This window comes from Equus caballus, chromosome 29, assembly GCF_041296265.1.
Source record: "Equus caballus isolate H_3958 breed thoroughbred chromosome 29, TB-T2T, whole genome shotgun sequence".
NCBI classification, from domain to species: Eukaryota; Metazoa; Chordata; class Mammalia; order Perissodactyla; family Equidae; genus Equus; species Equus caballus.
In genome coordinates this window covers 19,775,431-19,792,625 of record NC_091712.1, presented here as the reverse complement: position 1 = coordinate 19,792,625, position 17,195 = coordinate 19,775,431, and the positions used below count along the sequence as shown (strand labels likewise).

Here is a 17,195-nt window from a genome sequence, read left to right as displayed (position 1 = left end):
GCCCCACACCCCTCTTCTCTTGGCTGATGTAATCGGTAGCCTCCTGCTGTAAGAAACTGTAACCATGAGGGTAACAGCCGTCAGTGAGTTCTGTGAGTTCTAATGAATTATTGAGCCTGAGGGTGTTCTTGCGTGTCAGAAGTAAGGGTAGCCTTGGGTCTGCTCCCGAACTTGACAGGCCTGTAGGATGTTTTATGGACTTTGGCACCTGCTCCATATGAGGTGGGGTCCATTGAAGGCTTTTGAGCAGAGGAGTGACATGATCTGATTTACGTTTTCATGATATTGCACAAGCTGCTGTGCTGAAAGTAGGCTGAAGGGGAGGTGATGGTAGAGATGATGAGAACGTTTAGCTGGATATAAAATACAGTCCAAGGGAATGATGGTGGTGCTTTGGACCAGAGTGGCAAGAATTATATTTGAGTATATTTGGAAGGTAGAGCTAATAGGATTTGCTGATAGAAAGGGCATGAGAGAGAAAGAGAAGCTGAGGATGACTCCAGGTTTTGGGCATAAGCAGTTGGAAGAGAGCAGGCAGCATTTGTACAGTAGGAGGCAGACAGACAGGGAGTGGGACAAATGTAATATCAATTGGATATTTCTATGAACTTCCTACTTAAGCCGTTGTTCAATGACTGCAGAGCTGACAGACACCATAGGCACTGCCTTACCCTCAGGAAAGTGGGGGGAAATATATATATATACATGCCTACATCCATGACTGCATACATGCATATATATGCGTGTGTGTCTATCTAGAAGATGTTTCCTCTAGTTGAAAAGTCAGAGTTGTGACTTCATCCTAGTGGTAGTTATTTATCCTCACAGGTGACAAGAAGTGGACATGAAATCCTAGAAAAGTGGTCAGAAAAGGGACCAGGGGCTAGCTTTTCCAACACCTGTCTGGCCTCAGATGTGAATGGAGCCCCTGCACGCCTCCTGATGTAGCAAGTGAGGAACTTCTCTGTGTGGTGCACACTCCACGTGTGGGAAGGGAGCTGCGGCTGTGGGTACAAAACAGCAGGAGAAGTAAAGTCCTGTTTACGTTGTGGATAGAGATACATGACACAGAGGAAAAAAACAAACCAAAAGCAACTTTCCCAATTGCCAAATGATATATAGGTAATAGTCTATCCTGATAATAAAAACCATTACAAATATGTATTACATGAAGATATCTAAGTCCAAAATGATATCCTTTCTTATAAGGTCTCATTAGAACAAAATAAGAGTTGGGTGGTTTCTCTCTGTCTCTCTGTGGCAGGGGTTCAGTTGGCGGTGTGGCTGTCCCCCACACTCGCTCAGTGTGCAGCTGTGGACAGGAGGGAGACTGAAGGCGTGATCAGAGGTGTGCAAAGTCAGCGCAGTGCATTTGGTATGAGGTCGGAAGGAGCACGTGATATGTGGCATGACCACAGGTGAGCTTGGATCCAGGGGAAGGGCATAGCTGGAGAAAAGTGGGGAAGGACGGGGAGGATGGGAAGCCTTGAATGTAACTGCCAGGGGACTCTCAAAGTTAAGAAAAGTAGAAATACAAAGAAAAGGTCGAGGGTTTGAAAAGATGGCAGGGGGAGCTGCACGTTGTTGTGCCGGCAAATGATGTGATGACGTTGGTATTAGAGAAAGACTAGTCAAGTTTCTATTTCCACCATCTAAAATATGCAAAGGTTGAGAAACCCATGTAGTATTTGCTCATCATCTCATAAGGGAGAAGACTGAATTTATTAAATGCACGTGGCTTTTCTTGTTAGTGGCAAGAACTCGAGTGCACTGTGCACTCTGTGAGGTCATAAAGCGAAGAAAGTGCAATTACACAATGAAAAGGGGCAAGCACACTGCATAAAGATGTAGATGAGCTAAAGCTACATGGAAGAGATGGGACAGCATGCCATGGGGGGAGCAGCCCAGCAGGGGAGCCAGGCAGCTGTCTCCTGAGTAAGAGATAAGGAGGGATATCCTCTCCTCTCCCCTTCTTCCCCTCCTCTGCCTTCCCCTCCCTTCCTGGCCCCTCTTCTTTTCTTTTCTCCTCCCTTCTCTTCCCTCCCTCACTCCCTTATTCCTTCACTTTCTTCCTTCTTTCCTTCCATCCAAATAAGTGGGGACTACTCTTTTTCAGGATTTTGAGAACAGAAAATTTTTTTGGTCGGGACTCTCTCTCTCTCAGAATGTGACAAAATGAAAACTCAATCAGAGGTACAAGGAGAATGCTAATAGACTAGTATCTTAGCCTGGGTTTTCCAGGAAGCAGATATGGCGACGCAGTCAAGGCTCAAGTGCGAGTACTCTATTTACCGGAGAGTATGAACTAGGAGCAGAAGGGAAGGACAGGGATGTGAAGCAAGGAAGGAAGGAGAGCCAGTAACAAAAATACGTTACGGAGCTGGGCATAGCTGCTTTGCCTGATCCTGTAGGGCTGCCTGAGATGTGTCTTGAAACCTTCAGCCTAGGAAAAGAAAGGGAGGATGCATTTATTCACTAGCTGCATTCCCCTCATGGTCAAAGGTTTGCCCCACAGGGCATTAATTGTCATTTCCCCAACTCCCAGTTACAAACGTCAAGCTGGTTCCCACATGTCACCCACGATGCTGGCAGTGGGGACCTTAGCCTGGGTGCCATCAGGTAGTACCTGCTGGTCAGATTCTACACAGAACTAGTCTCAACTAGTTTGCAGTGATTGCAAAAAGAAACAGGTGGGGCTGAGAGGATGTGGAGTGGTGCTGAAGGGGCACCTTGACCAATGCGAGGTGTCTGATACAAGTAAGGACTTCAGGAAACCTCTCTTCTTGGAAACACTACACTGATGGAAAGCTAGTCTGTGGCTTCCCTCCCAGTCTATTGGTAACACCTGTGGTCTACTAGAAAGTAATGCCTGTGACAGACACAGATAGCTTTTGTCTGTCATGAGCCGTTCATGGCAAAAGACTTTACTTGACACGATTGGAGGTCTTTGTGGTTCTTCCTCTGTGAGAGGGCCAGAGTGTGGCTGACATTTGGCTTTAGTGAAGGAAAAACAGTTGTTCAATCACCTTGAAAGCTGGCAAAGAATCGCAATGAGCCAAAGGACTTCAGTGAAGCATGAACTGGCATAATTTGGGAATGGCAGTTTCCTATTTCTCTCTTTTAAACTCATGAGGAAAGACCTGGCTCTAAGTAAGAAATTTCCCTGTTGAATCACTTTAGAAAAATGGACCTAGAGAAACAAGAGGTAAACAAACCATTCCCAATATTTTTTACTTGTTCCCCTCCAACTGAATCACACAATTCAAAGTAGGTTAAAATAAACATCTGAAGTCAGACAGGGAGATGTCAGACAAGGGCAGAATGAGCTAGTGCCTTGTGGCTCATATTTGGAAACCATCTGATCCCGCTAATTCCTCCTTCATTTCCACCTATACCTCAGCGTTCTTGAGACAATGGGCAGGAGCAGGTGCCTTATTCCTAAACAACTTGGAGGGTCTGCCCCAGAGGCTGTGGTGAAGCTTTCTGTATCCCTGAGGTGGCTCTGTCCTCACACTTTGCAGCAGGACAGTTACTGAGCTGTTCTCGGGATGATTTTTAGGCTGTGTGTATCTACACCCAGAAGGCTGACATCTCGTAAGTGCATATGGTTTTTGTTCAAATGAATACACAGTTGACATATGCTTGGCTAGAAGTTGTAATGATAAATTTAACTCTACTGCTTGAACTGTACTTTTTATTTGGGTCAAGCTTACTAAATGTGTATTGGAATTTTGTGCTACAAGAACCTGCAGCTTGGTTCCCAAATCAGCCATGTTCATCGACATATGTAGGTAAATCTACGTGTCTGTACAGGCTCATGTGCTACAAAGTGATTAAGGAGTTTTCTTTCATTATGTTGTTTACCCCCAAGTCTGATAACAATATCCCATTTTTTTCCGTTTCTGCAGCTACTTTCTTGACTGGAAAACATGGGATGCCTCAGAATGCTCCATATCTTTGTAAGATGCTTATTTTGCCTGCAAAAGAAAGTCATGTGTCTGGAATAATAACATGAAATGATATGAGCAGTGGAGATTCAAGAAATTACTCTTCAAAAAAAGTCTATAGACATGGTCTCAGGAAAGCTAAATGCCAAGCATTAGCATGAAGAGGCTTCAGGAAAGGTGTCAATTTTTAACTTTTGTAATAAGCTATTATTTTTAAACCATATGATACTTATACATATAGAAAACTTCAGAGCTGTGGAATCTAACAGAAAATTTACAGCAACAAAAAGAGTGTTTAATGAAGAAAAGGCAGCTGAATTTTAGTAAGAAAGCTTCATGCTGTTTTCACTCATCTGCCTAACATCCTCCATTTCCCAGCATGGTGGCAGCCATGGGACAGAGGCTATTGTTCCTGATGTGGCTTGCTGGTGTAGGAGCCTAATGAAAACCTTGTTCTTAAAATACTTTGGTTGTATGTTTTGATCTGTCTGGTAGTTCTCTGATGGACTGGCACAGAGGTTGACCTTTGTTTTGTTGACCTTGGGCTGGAGTGGTTTTCAGGACAGCAGCAGAATTTGTTGAAAAATTCAACTCCAGCTATATGCAATAAGATGAACGAATGTCAAAAAGAATATTTAGTGAAAAAAAAAGGTTTAAAAGATATACTACTTGTAACCACCTGGGGTAAGGGATGGTGGGTGGGGCAAGCATCAGACAGAAAACAAAAGATAGAAAAGAGGAGGCTGAGAAGGAGGTTTATTTGAGGAATAAGGGCTTGGAAGGGCTCTCATGTATAACTGGAGAAGTTGGAGTGAAATGTGTATACAAAGGATTGAATGCATGCTCAGAAAAGACCTGAGAGGATGCTATGTTTGCCTGTGCTGGATCTGTGGGCTTCACGCAAGCAAGAGGTGAAGGCTAATTGTAGGTGGCCTAGCTTAGTGTTGAAGGAATGATCCAGTTAAGAGCCAGGCTGCAAGACCAGGGAAACTGGATTTTTTTTTTTGGCTCCAAGTATTAAAGAAAATCTCTGTCATGTCACTCATTGACTGCTAAGATAATGGAACAGAGACTTCAGTGACAACACGTGACAAGGAATACAATCTTTACAAAAATAGTTTGGAAAAGTCACTAAACAAGTGGATGCATGTAGCCATTGGCAATCAACAACAGCAAATCCTGGGGAGACAGAAAATCTGATTTCCAGAGTCACCACATTATACTATTCAAAATATCCAGTTTTCAAAAAAAGAAGATTACAAGGCATGTAAAGAAACAGGAAAGTATGGCCTATTCACAGGAAAAAAAATTGACAAACTTTCACTAGAGGAAGCCCAAGTATTGGAATTACTAGACAAAGAGTTTAACTAAACTGTCTTAAATATGATCAAAGACCTAAAGAAAACCAGAAGAATGATGTATGAACAAATAGAAAATATCAATAAAGAGATGGAAATTATAAAACAGAACCAAATAGAAATCCTGGAGCTGAAAGTGCAATAGCTGAAATGAAAAATTCAATAGAGGGGTTCAGCAGGAGATTTGAACAGGCAGAATAAATAATTAGAAAATTTGAAGATAAGATCATTTGAATTATCCAGTCAGAAGAGAAAGAAAAAAGCATGAAGAAAAATGAAGAGGCCAAGCAATCTCTGGAACACCATCAAGTGTACCAACATAACACATTATGGTAGTCCCAGAAGGAGAAGAGGGAGAGAAAGGGGCAAGAAGGATGTTTGAAGAAATAATGGCAAACAACTTCACACATTTGATGAAAGAAATGAACCTGCAATCCAAGAAGTTCATTGAAGTCCAAGGAAGATCAACTCAAAGAGATCCACACCAAGATAGTTATAATCAAACTGTCAATCCCGAAGGCAGAGAGAATCTTGAAAACAGCAAGACAGAATCAGTTCATCACATACAAGGGATTCTCCATAAGATTAACACCCAATTTCTCATCAGAAACCACAAGGCCAGAAGGCAGTGGGATGACATATTTAAAATGCTGAAAAGAAAAAAAGTCAACTAAGAATTCTATATCCAGCAAAACTATCCATAAAAAAACTGAGAGACAATTGAAGACATTCCCCGAGAATCCTGAGAAATTTTGTGGCTACCAGACCTGCCCTATAAGAAATGCCATAGAGAGTTCTTCAGGCTGAAATAAAAGGACACTAGACAGTGACTTGAAGCCATGTGGATAAACGAAGAACTCTGGTAGGTAAATATAAAGGATAGTAGTATTGCAGTTTTGATTTGTAACTCCTCTATTTATTTCCTATATTATTTAAAAGAGAAATGCATAAAATAGCACCTATAAATTGATGGCAATGGATACACAATATACAAATACATAAATTGTAACAATAACAACATTAAAAGAGCAGCAGGGCTGTATAGGAGCAGAATTTTCATATGCTATTGAAGCTAAGTTGGTATTAATTCAAACTAGATTGTTATAAATTTAGAATGCTAAGTGTAGTAGAAACTAAGAAAATAACTAAAAAATATTTAGAAAAGGGAATGATGGAATCAAAAAGATGCATTAGAAAAAAAACCAATCAAATACAAAAGAAGGCAGTATTGGAAGAATTAATGAACAAAAGTAAATAAGACACATAGAAAACAGAAAAAGAGAAAAAGTCCTTTCTTATCAGTAATCACTTTAAATATAAATGGATTAAACTCACCAATTAAAAGACAGACTGGCAGAATGGCTAAGAATGATCTAATTATATGTTGTCTACAAGAGACTCACTTTAGATCCAAAATCACAGACAAGTTGAAAGTGGAAGACTGGAAAAAGATATTCCATGCAAATAGGAAGCAAAAGAGAGCAGGGGTAGCTATACTAATATCAAACAAAAGAGATATTAAGTAAAATCTGTTTTGAGAGACAAAAAGGCCATTATTTATTACTAAAAGTTTCAATTCATCAAGAAGATATAGCAATTATAAACATAAAAGCACAAAACAACAGAGCCCCCAAATATACAAAGCAAACCTTGACAGAACTGATGGGAGAAACAGAAGTTCTACAGTAATAGGTGGAAACTTCAATACTTCACGTTCAATAATGGATATAATATCCAGACAGAAAATCAATAAGTAAATAGAAGATTTGGTAAACATCAACTAGACCTATCAGCATATACAGAACACTCTACCCAACAACAGCAAAATACACATTCTTCTCAAGTACACACGCAACATCCTCCACGATAGACCATATGTCTACCCTGGAGAATGTTGAAAAAAATTGAAGTATCTTCTCTGACCACAATGGAATGAAGCTAGAAATCAATAACAGAAGGAAAGCTGAAAAATTCACAAGTATGTGGAAATTCAACAACGTACTCTTAAGGAACCAAAGAGTCAAATGAGAAATCACAAGGGAAGTCAGAAAATACTTTAGATGAATGAAAATGATAGCACAACATACCAAAATTTATAAGATGCTGCAAAAGCAGTGCATAGTGGGAAATTTATAGCTATAAACATCTAAATTATGAAAGAAAAAAAGATCTTAAATCAGTCACATAACTGCCCCTCAAAAAACTAGAAAAAGAAGAACAAACCAGATCCAAAGCTAGCGAAAGAAATGAAACAATAAAGATTAGAGAAAAACAAAGTAGAGAATAGAAAAACAACAGAATCAATAGACCCAAAAGTTGGTTCTTTGAAAAGATTAATTAAACTGACAAACCTTTAGTTAGTCTAAGAAAAAGAGGGAAGAGGCAAATAACTAAAATCAGAAATGAAAGAGGAACATTTTTATTGGCCTTACAGAAATAATAAAGGAATATAAGAGAATACTGTGAACAATTGTATGCCAACAGATAGGATAATCCAGATGAAATAGACAAATTCCTAGAAACACAAAAATTACCGAAACTAACTCAAGAAAAAAGAGAAAATCTGAACTGAGCTATAAGAAGTAAAGGGATTGAATCAGTAATCATAAAGCTCCCTAAAAAGAAACTTCCAGGGCCAGATGGCTTCACTGATGAAGTCTACCAGGCATTTAAAGAAGAATTAGCACCAATACTTCTCAAACTCTTCCAAAAGAATTGAAGAGGATGAGATATTCCTAACTCATTCTCTGCAGCCAGCATTACATTGATACCAAACCCAGACAAAGACGTCACAAGAAAAGAAAACTACAGACCAATGTCCCTTATGAATATAGATGCAAAAATGCTCAACGAAATACCAGCAAACCAAATTCAGCAGCATATTAAAAAGGATTATTTACCATGGCCAACTGGAATTTATCCTAGGAATGTAAGGTCACTTCAACACAGGAAAATCAATCAATGTAATACACCACATTAATGGAATGAAGGGAAAAAAAACACATGATCATCACAATCAATGCAAAAATCACTTGACAAAATCCAAGATCCTTCCATGATAAAAACACTCAGAAACCTAGATATAGAAGGGAACTTCCTTAACATGATAAAGAGAATTTATGAAAAACCTACAGTGAAAGACTGAAAGCTTTCTTTCTAAAGTTGTAAATAGGAGAAGGATGCCTACTCCACCTCTGTGTTTGATATTGCACTGGAAGTTCTGGCCAGAAAAATTAGGCAAGAATAAGAAAGGCGTCCAAATCAGAAGAGGAGAAGTAAAACTATCTTTATTTGCAGATAAACATATAGAAAATCCTATATATAGAAAATCCCAAAACAACTACTGGAGCTTATAAATAAATTCAGCAAAGTCACATGGTACAAAATTAACACACAAAAATGAGATGTATTTCTATACACCAGCAATGAACACTCCCAAAAGGAAATTAAGAAAATTCTATTACAATAGTATCCAAAAGGATAAAATGCTTAGGAATCTAAGGAGGAGAAAGATTTGTACACTAGAAAAGTATAAAACATTGCTAAAAAAAAATTAAAGAAAACCTAAATAAATGCAAAGGCATTTTCTATTCATGGGTTGGAAGACTTAATATTGTTAAGATGGCAATACTACCCAAAGCCATCTGGGGAGTCAGTGGAATCCCCATCAAAATTCCAAAGGCCTTCTTTTATTTTCAGAAATGGAAAAACCAATTCTCTAATTCATACGGAATTGTAAGGGACACTGAACAGCCAAGACAATCTTGAAACAGAAGAACAAATTTGGAAGACTCACATTTCCCTATTTCAAGTCCTATTACAAAGCTATAGTAGTCAAACAGTGTGGTACTGGCATAAGGATAGACGTATAGACCAATGAAATAGAGTTGAGAGTCCAGAAATGAACCCACAGATATATGGCCCATTGATTTTCAAGAAGGGTGCCCAGACCATTCAATGGGGAAAGAATAATCTCTTCTACAAGCGTTACAGGGACAACTGGATATCCACATATAAAAGAATTAATTTGGACCCCTAACTCACATCATATGTAAAAATTAACTCAAAATAGATTAATGACCAAAATATAAAAGTCAAAACTATAAAACTCTTAGAAGAAGACATAGAGGTAAATCTTCCTGACTTTATTTGGTAATGGATTCTTAGATATGACACCACAAGCACAAGCACCAAAAATAAAAATAGATAAATTGGACTTCACCAAAATTAAAAACTTTTTTGCATCAAAGGATGTTATCAAGAAAGTGAAAAGACAACTCACAAAATGGGAGAAAATATTTGCCAATCATATGCCAGAAAAGGGACTTGTATCCAAAATACATAAAGAACTCTTAGAACTCAACTGCAAAAAAGACAAAAACAACGAATGTAAAAAATGGGTGGAGGACTTGAATAGTATTTTCCCAATTAAAATATGCAAATAGCCAGCAAACATGTGAAAAGACGTTCAACATCATTAGTTGTTAGGGAAATGCAAATCAAACTCACAATGAGATACCACCTCACCCCCACTAGGATGTCCATAATTTAAAAAATGAAAAATAACAAGTGTTCTTGAGGATGTGGTGAAATTAGAATCCTCATACATTGCTGGTGGGAATGTAAAATGGTCCAGTTGCTATGGAAAACAATTTGGCGATTCCTCAAAAACCTAAATGGAATTGTCCATATGGCCCAGCAATTCCACTCCTAGGTACCCAAAGTACTTAAAAGTGGAGACTCAAATACTTGCACGTGTGCCTTCATAGCTGCAATATTCACAATAGCCAAAGGTGGAAACAATCAAATGCCCACCAATGAATGAATGAACAAATTGTGGTATATACATACAATGGAATATAATTCAGCCATAAAAAGGAAATACTACTACATGCTACAACATGGATGAACCTCAAAACCATTATCCCATGAGAAAGAGGCCAGACATAAAAAGTCACATGTTTTATGTTTCCATTTATATGAAATATGTAGAATAGTAAATCCATAGAAACAGAAGGCAGCTTGGCGGTAGCCAGGGACCACAGAGAGAGATGAACTTAGTGAGTGTGGACTCTGGGATGATGAAAAAATTTTGGAACCAATAGAGGTGGTGCTTGTACAATATTGTGAATGAACTTAATGCCACTGAATTATTCATCTTAAAATAGTTGATTTTATGCTATTTGAATTTTACCTCAAGAAAAAAAAGAATATTAGCACACTTACCTAAGTTGAAAAACAGGCAAAAATAGTTTGTGAAGTCAGAAGTTAGGGTAGTGGTTTCCTGGGGAGAGAATGGACAGGGTAGTGTTTGAGAAGAGGGATGAGGACAGGCTCGGGTATGTTCAGATCAAAGTCATCTCCTGCTGGCACCTTGTCTGTGTCCATTAGGGCTTGTCTGTTGGAGGACTTCAAGTCTGCTTGAGCCTTGACTCATCTTGAACCTGTTGAGAGCAGGGGGTCATGTAATGCCCGCCCAAATGACGTCACACTGTGGTGTGACCAATCCATAGGAGAGATTTATCAATCACATTCTGTACTCAATTGAAAAGTGTCTTTGAGAAGCCAATGTTATTTGGAGGGAACTTCTTTTGTGCCCTGTGTCTTCCCCTCACACATGCACTGAGAGAGACTAATGTGGCTCTCCCTTGCTCTGTAAGCTTGTGGATTCAGCCTCATTATGAATTCAATTACGGTCTTTGGTTATTCTTTGACACTCGTAATGTTCTATTTCTTGATCTGGATGGCGCTTACACAGGTGTGTTCACTTTGTGATACTTCATTGAGCTGTATGAACTTAGGAATTGTGCACTTTTCTGTGTATCGGTTAGCCTTCCATATATAAGTTTATTCAAAAAAACCCAGAAACTGTAAAACACAAACAGACTTCAGATCTCCTGAAAACCTGGGCAACCAGACTCCTAACCTATTGCTTGTTTCTTTATGCCTCAAGTTGCAAGGTGGTTCTTTGCAAACCACTAAGAAAATAGAAGACAATGGCCCTTTGCCTTTGGTTCATGTCACTGTCTTCCTTGCCCACCCTATTGATTTTTCTTCTCTTTGGTTAATATGGACTGAATTGGTTTTTAGCACAGATGATTAATTAATTAAATCATTTAACCAATTTTCTTTAAACCTATTTTTGTCCTGGGCATTTAGGTGGGACCAGACATTCAAAGAATGTTAAGAATTGGATGGAATGGTGATAATTTTAGCACTGATGCTTATTTGGAGTGAGGAAGAAAAACATCTTAAGACATCACTTGCTGCAAAATATTTGCCTCATGACAGGCAAGTTATAGTTCCCTTCTGTTTGTCAATCTTGAGAGTTATGCCTTTGATTTAGACAATAAAAACAAGGGCGTTGTCTCTGGAAGTTTAGTTTAACGTAGCATGTGGATCAGGGGATGGAGGAAGGAAAAGAGAAGTTAGAAGAGAAATTAAGTTACCTCTAGCTTTCGTCTCTTAGAGCACTTCACAGAGATTATGACTTTGCTTGAGAAGATGAGATAACAATGGTTATTCTTAGGCAGGTACAGAGCAGAAAGAAGTGTGGGAGGGACAAGTTCTGAGTGGCAGGGTGGCAGAAAGGACAGCAACAAGAGCTGCCCATGAATGATGGATGTGACAAATGTGACTTAAGGATGTAGTCCAGGACAGAGCCACTTACAGCTCTGAGTGAACCCAGCTCAGGAACTACTGAAAAGTTTGGAGTTTAGCAGGGAAGAAGTCAAAAAAGAGAGGGAGAGGGAGCTGGCAGAACAAAGAAGAAAAGGAAGACAGGGAGAAAAAGTAGACAGAGCACAGCGTTTCTCTCTCTATGCTGCAGGCTTTCCTGAGTTGACAGAGCATTGGGCTGACCTTGCTGTAGTTATTGCAAACTTGGTACATGGAGAGGGTTCAGACTGGGTCTGTTCCAAGCCACAGCAATACCATAAGGGGATAATTCCAATGAGTTCTGATGTTTACAAATTGATGTTTTGCTTTTTTAAATGATTAGAGTCTTGAAAATTGGAGTTTTTCATTTGGGTGGGATCATTTGAATTATAAATTGATATGGGGAGTAGGTTTACTTTAGTTTTCTGCTGTAAGGAGATGCGAGCTTAGCTGCATCAATGCCTACTAGCTGAAGACCTCCAGGAACACATCTGAAGCTGAACAAATGGGGTTTGTTGACTCACTGAAATGAGGAAGAACATACACCATGGAAAACTGTGGCGTGTCTGTAGGAGGATGTTAGAAAGGACATTCTAAGATTTGGTTTGTGTCAGGTGATTTAGGAAAGGATTCAAGGAGATGGGGCTTTGTTCTGAATTGGATGCTGTTAGTAAGTGGAACCAACTATAATTGGGCATCTTAATAAACGTTATCTAGGAGGCAGGAGGAGGAAAGCCATGAGAGAGCTGTGAGTGGTAAAGAACACCAGACACCCATATTAGACAGGATGGAGGGGAGGATTTGGAACTTTGTGGCTTAGACAATGTTCACATTTTGTCTGTGTTCAGACGTGATATGGGGTGGTCCTACTCTTGCCTTCATCCTTCATAGTCACAGAGTGGCCTTGTCTGATGTTGATGTTTTGTGAAATTGCTTATATGCAACAGGACAATGCCAAGACCTAATTGTGAATATCAGTGCAGCTTCTAGCAACACCAAATCCTGGCTGACAGTATGAGGCCAGCTCCTAGATATCAGGGACCACTTTTCTCTTTCTCAACTAGCAGAATATAGCTGTAAATAGAGATTTTAAAATCAGGTGATTTAGGGGCCGGCTCAGTGATGCAGCGGTTAAGTGCGCACATTCTGCTTCGGCGGCCTGGGGTTTGCTGGTTTGCATCCCCGGTGCAGACATGGCACCGCTTGGCAAGCCATCCTGTGGTAGGTGTCCCACATTAAAGTAGAGGAAGATGGGCATGTATGTTAGCTCAGGGCCAGTCTTCCTCAGCAAAAAGAGGAGGATTGGCAGCAGATGTTAGCTCAGGGCTAATCTTCCTCAAAAAAAAAAAAACACACAAACAAACAAAAAACGCACTGGGTTAAAAAAAGAAAAAAAATCAGGTGATTTATTAGTTAGGACTAAGTTTGTCACATTAAACAAACATTCCCAAATAACAATGGCTTAAACAATAAAGATGTTTATCTCTCTTTCATATTTAAAATAGTTCTGGAAGTAGTTCTTGCATAGCTGGAAGGTAACTCCATGATTACCAGGGACCTGGGTTCCTGCTCTCTCAGTGCTCTGTCTTCCTTAGCTTTTGTTTCTTGGATTTATGGTCTAAGATGGCTGCTCGAGTTCCAGCCATCACACTAAAATTCTATTCAGCAGAAAGAAGAAGGAAAGAAGATCCACTGGCTCCCTTTTAGGAAACTTTCTGGAAGTACCATTCAACGCAGCTACTCACACTTCATTTGCCAGCACTTGATTACAGAGCAACGATGTTTGTGAAGTGAAATCATTCAGTTTAGTGGCAATGGGTTCACTGGATAACTGGGGTTTTTTTAATTAAAAGAAAAGTCATAATTGGCTATTGGGGGGCTGTAAGTACGTGGAGTTGGGATAATACGACTGCCATGTTGAGTTCTAGGAAAGGCCATTCTGCTGTGGCTTTTGTTGTATGCAAATACCGGTCTCTCTGGCGAAACAGAAAGCAGCTAATTTTGTTCAAGGATGCCTCCTGTTTGGTTTCTTTTGTAACAATCTCGAGAGTTCAAGTTTCCAGAGGGAACTCTCTTTTCAGTCGTTGGAAGCTTTGTAGCTTGATTGAAAAGAACGCTGTGATTCAGCCGCCACGTTGCTAGGTTGCCTAACAATTTACCTCTAGCAGCAGGGAAGAAATAGTTGTGAGGTTGGAAATATTTAACTTAAAAATGGATAAAAATCATTTTGCAAATTTATTTTTAAGAATAACTAAATTCCTTTGCGTAGAGGAGCTATAAAATTACTGTGTGTTCTTTTGTTTTTTTAAAAGGAGGTAATAAATAAGGTGAATAAAATTGTAAACAAAAAGTTCACCTTGGCACTCTAACTACATGCAGACCTCTGGGCTGGAAATGTGAGAAAATTGTAAAGAATTTGGAAAGGTTCAAAGGCTCAGGTTATTAAAGTTTTAATAATCTTCTCTTCTGTAGGGTCACCCCCTGCTAGTCTTTCAATGTAGTAGAAAAACAAAATATGGACAGAATTCTAGTTAATTAGAGCTGAATCTTCCTTTGAAAACCTATAGAAGTCGCTTGGGATTTGTACAGAGGCTGAGAGATGGGAGCCATGGGTCTGAAAATGTGCAACGTTATTTTCATTTAAGGAATTTGGAGGATTTTTGTTAGAATTTAATAAAATAGCATATATTTTTCTTAAAAAAAAAACCAACCCTATCGCTTACTGCATATAATTGATTAGAAAACACTATTTTGTAAGAATTGTCTATGAAAATAATCTCACTTAGCAATTCAACTGTTTCTCATTCATCAGAGCACAACAAAATATTTATTGCCCACAGTGATATGCTGATAAAGAAATGACATGTCTTGAGTTGATTACCATTTTAATTAAAGAAACAGCACCGCCTCATACTTGAAATATGGTGGAAATTGAAAAAAATGATTTCTTTTCTGGATAAAATACATTTTATTTTTGCCATAGACTTGTAATGTCAGTGTTGCTATTTTCCTGTTCGAAATTAATTTTCTTTTAAAGGCATCTTAAAAGTATATAGCATACCAATATATAACGCAGCACATATTTTACTAGATGTTGTATAAGACTATACTTAGTGTAGGAAATTTTTATGATAGGCGTGTACATATATATGTATGAGAGTATGCGTATATGAAGTCACTTGTGTATATTTGAAATATGCAGACACAAGGAATACTTTAAACTGTGCTACATCAAGGATGGCGAAAAAATTTTACTCATTAGGATCCAGCCATGAGCATTGAAATATGATTTGCAAAAGATGAAGTTTGGAGTTGTTTTAATAGGCTAAGTGGTTCCAAATGCAAGTTCAGATCGCAGACTCCCAGACTCTTTGCGGGACTAATTGACTTTGCTGTAGAGTTTTGGCAAAGCTCTTATTATTTTTACTACATTTTCCTTTTTAATAATGTAAAACTGAACTAACTTCTAAAATTCAAGTTCCCCTTTATGAGTTTGTTAGCCCTTCCTTCACCAAATTAATGACTGACTCGGCAAGGCAGCCAAGAATGCTTACCGCTCTGGGCATTTGTTAATTGGTTGTTCGTTGGACTATATATGAGGGAAAATTATTGCTCCTATAAACCAAAGAGTGTAAAGGAAAAGTAGTGATATAAATATGGAACTGGAATAGGCAGGGAAAGCTAGTGATGTAAAAGTTCTGTTTTTCTGCTAGATGGTTCCCCGAGGATGACTTCAAATTCTGAAAATAAAATGCAGCAGACCAGATCGTAACGTCAGAATTCATTTTGGCAACTCTTGGAAAAGAAGATTCATTGTTTTGGTTGGTTTGTAAAGCTCTAATGGTAAACTTCTGTTGTTTTCTAAAGAAAAGGTGGGCCCTTAGAGCACATAATAAATAGTAACATCGATTTCACCTTGAAAATTGCTACCAAAGTAGTTTGACCCTCTGGACTGGGAGAGTGATTTGGAAGAAATGAAAATTCCAAGACTCTGGAATTTTTGACACTTCAAGAATGTGAGGTGTACATTCATTCCACTTCTCTAGGCCGGACATTCCTTGGAAACTTCCCCTGGAATATCCTGGGGAAAAACCTCAGACTTTAAGACAGAACCCCTAGCTCATTTTCTCATTGTCTACTTCCGTCCCGGTGCACGCTTCTCTCCTAATTCTCCTTATAAATGCCAATCAGACACTGTTTTAACTCATGTTTTAAGCTAGGGAATGAATCCAGGGGTTTGGCTCATGTTGCAAAGGTTTCCAACAGTATCAGGTAATTCACTGTTAGCTGGGCTCCGTTCAGAATGGTAACCCAGGCCTGAAAGGCTGCACGACTCATTACCAATTCCCAATTCCCAGGGCCATCCGGTTCCCTGGCAGAAAGGCTTCCGATGAATTTGCGTTGCAAATTGAAAACATGCTGTCAACAGCAACAAGTCCAAAAGATGTTTACCTTAATTTTTCCAAGGCAGGCTTTTCCATGTGGATGTTTTTGTTTAAGCAGCAGCCATCTGGGTTCCCTTCTACTTCTAGCATTGGTGGTGTTGTGACAAAAGGGTTATCGCAATCTTATGATGGAGAGAGAAAATGAAGTGGCTCTAGGAAGACTCACTGGGATTCTTGTCCATGCTGTGCTCGTGCCTTTTGCAGTGGCACCTGCAACAAAACTTTGCATTGGGCGTGGGGTGGCAGATGTTGAGGCTGACACAGAGCCATTCAATTTTCCTAAGGATGTAGGCACCTAGGCGATCATCCTGTTGGAGGCTTTCTGTGCAGATCAGTAAACTGAGGTCCAGATTTGTTACGTCACTTCCACAAAGACCCTCGGGGAGTTAGCATCATGGTTGAGTCTAGAAGTTAGGGTTTCCCGGGTGCCCCACGTTTTCCTGTAGTTTATGGCTCTGGGCTGAATAGTTGCTAATGATCTATGTGCATAAAATAAAGTATTAGACAGAAATTAATTTATAAGTTTGCATCAAAACTGAGAACACTGGGACAGACACAGGCCTCAAAGGAATGATATTTAATCTTCAAACCTTGTTTGTCAGTTGCTACCCATTAATTGTCAAAAAGGACTGTTGGCAGGGGCCCATCAGTTCAGCAAGAGTGAAGGCGTGTTTTCACCGGGGGTTAAAGTAATGTCCCGATGAGCCTGCTCCATGGGAGGTCCATCTGGCGGAGCAGAAGCCGGACTATAGAAGTGTGGGTAACACAGGCAGTCCGAGCCAAGCTTA

The 17,195-nt window shown here is 39.3% G+C and overlaps 1 long non-coding RNA gene across 1 annotated transcript; it reads left to right on the top strand.

The window, feature by feature from the left end:
* Positions 1–1,834: 1,834 nt before the first annotated feature.
* On the top strand, positions 1,835–15,885 carry LOC111771255 (uncharacterized). The gene is made up of 3 exons (XR_002804994.2): positions 1,835–1,935; positions 3,909–3,959; positions 15,676–15,885. It is a non-coding gene; the product is annotated as an uncharacterized lncRNA (long non-coding RNA).
* The last annotated feature ends 1,310 nt before the right edge of the window (positions 15,886–17,195 follow it).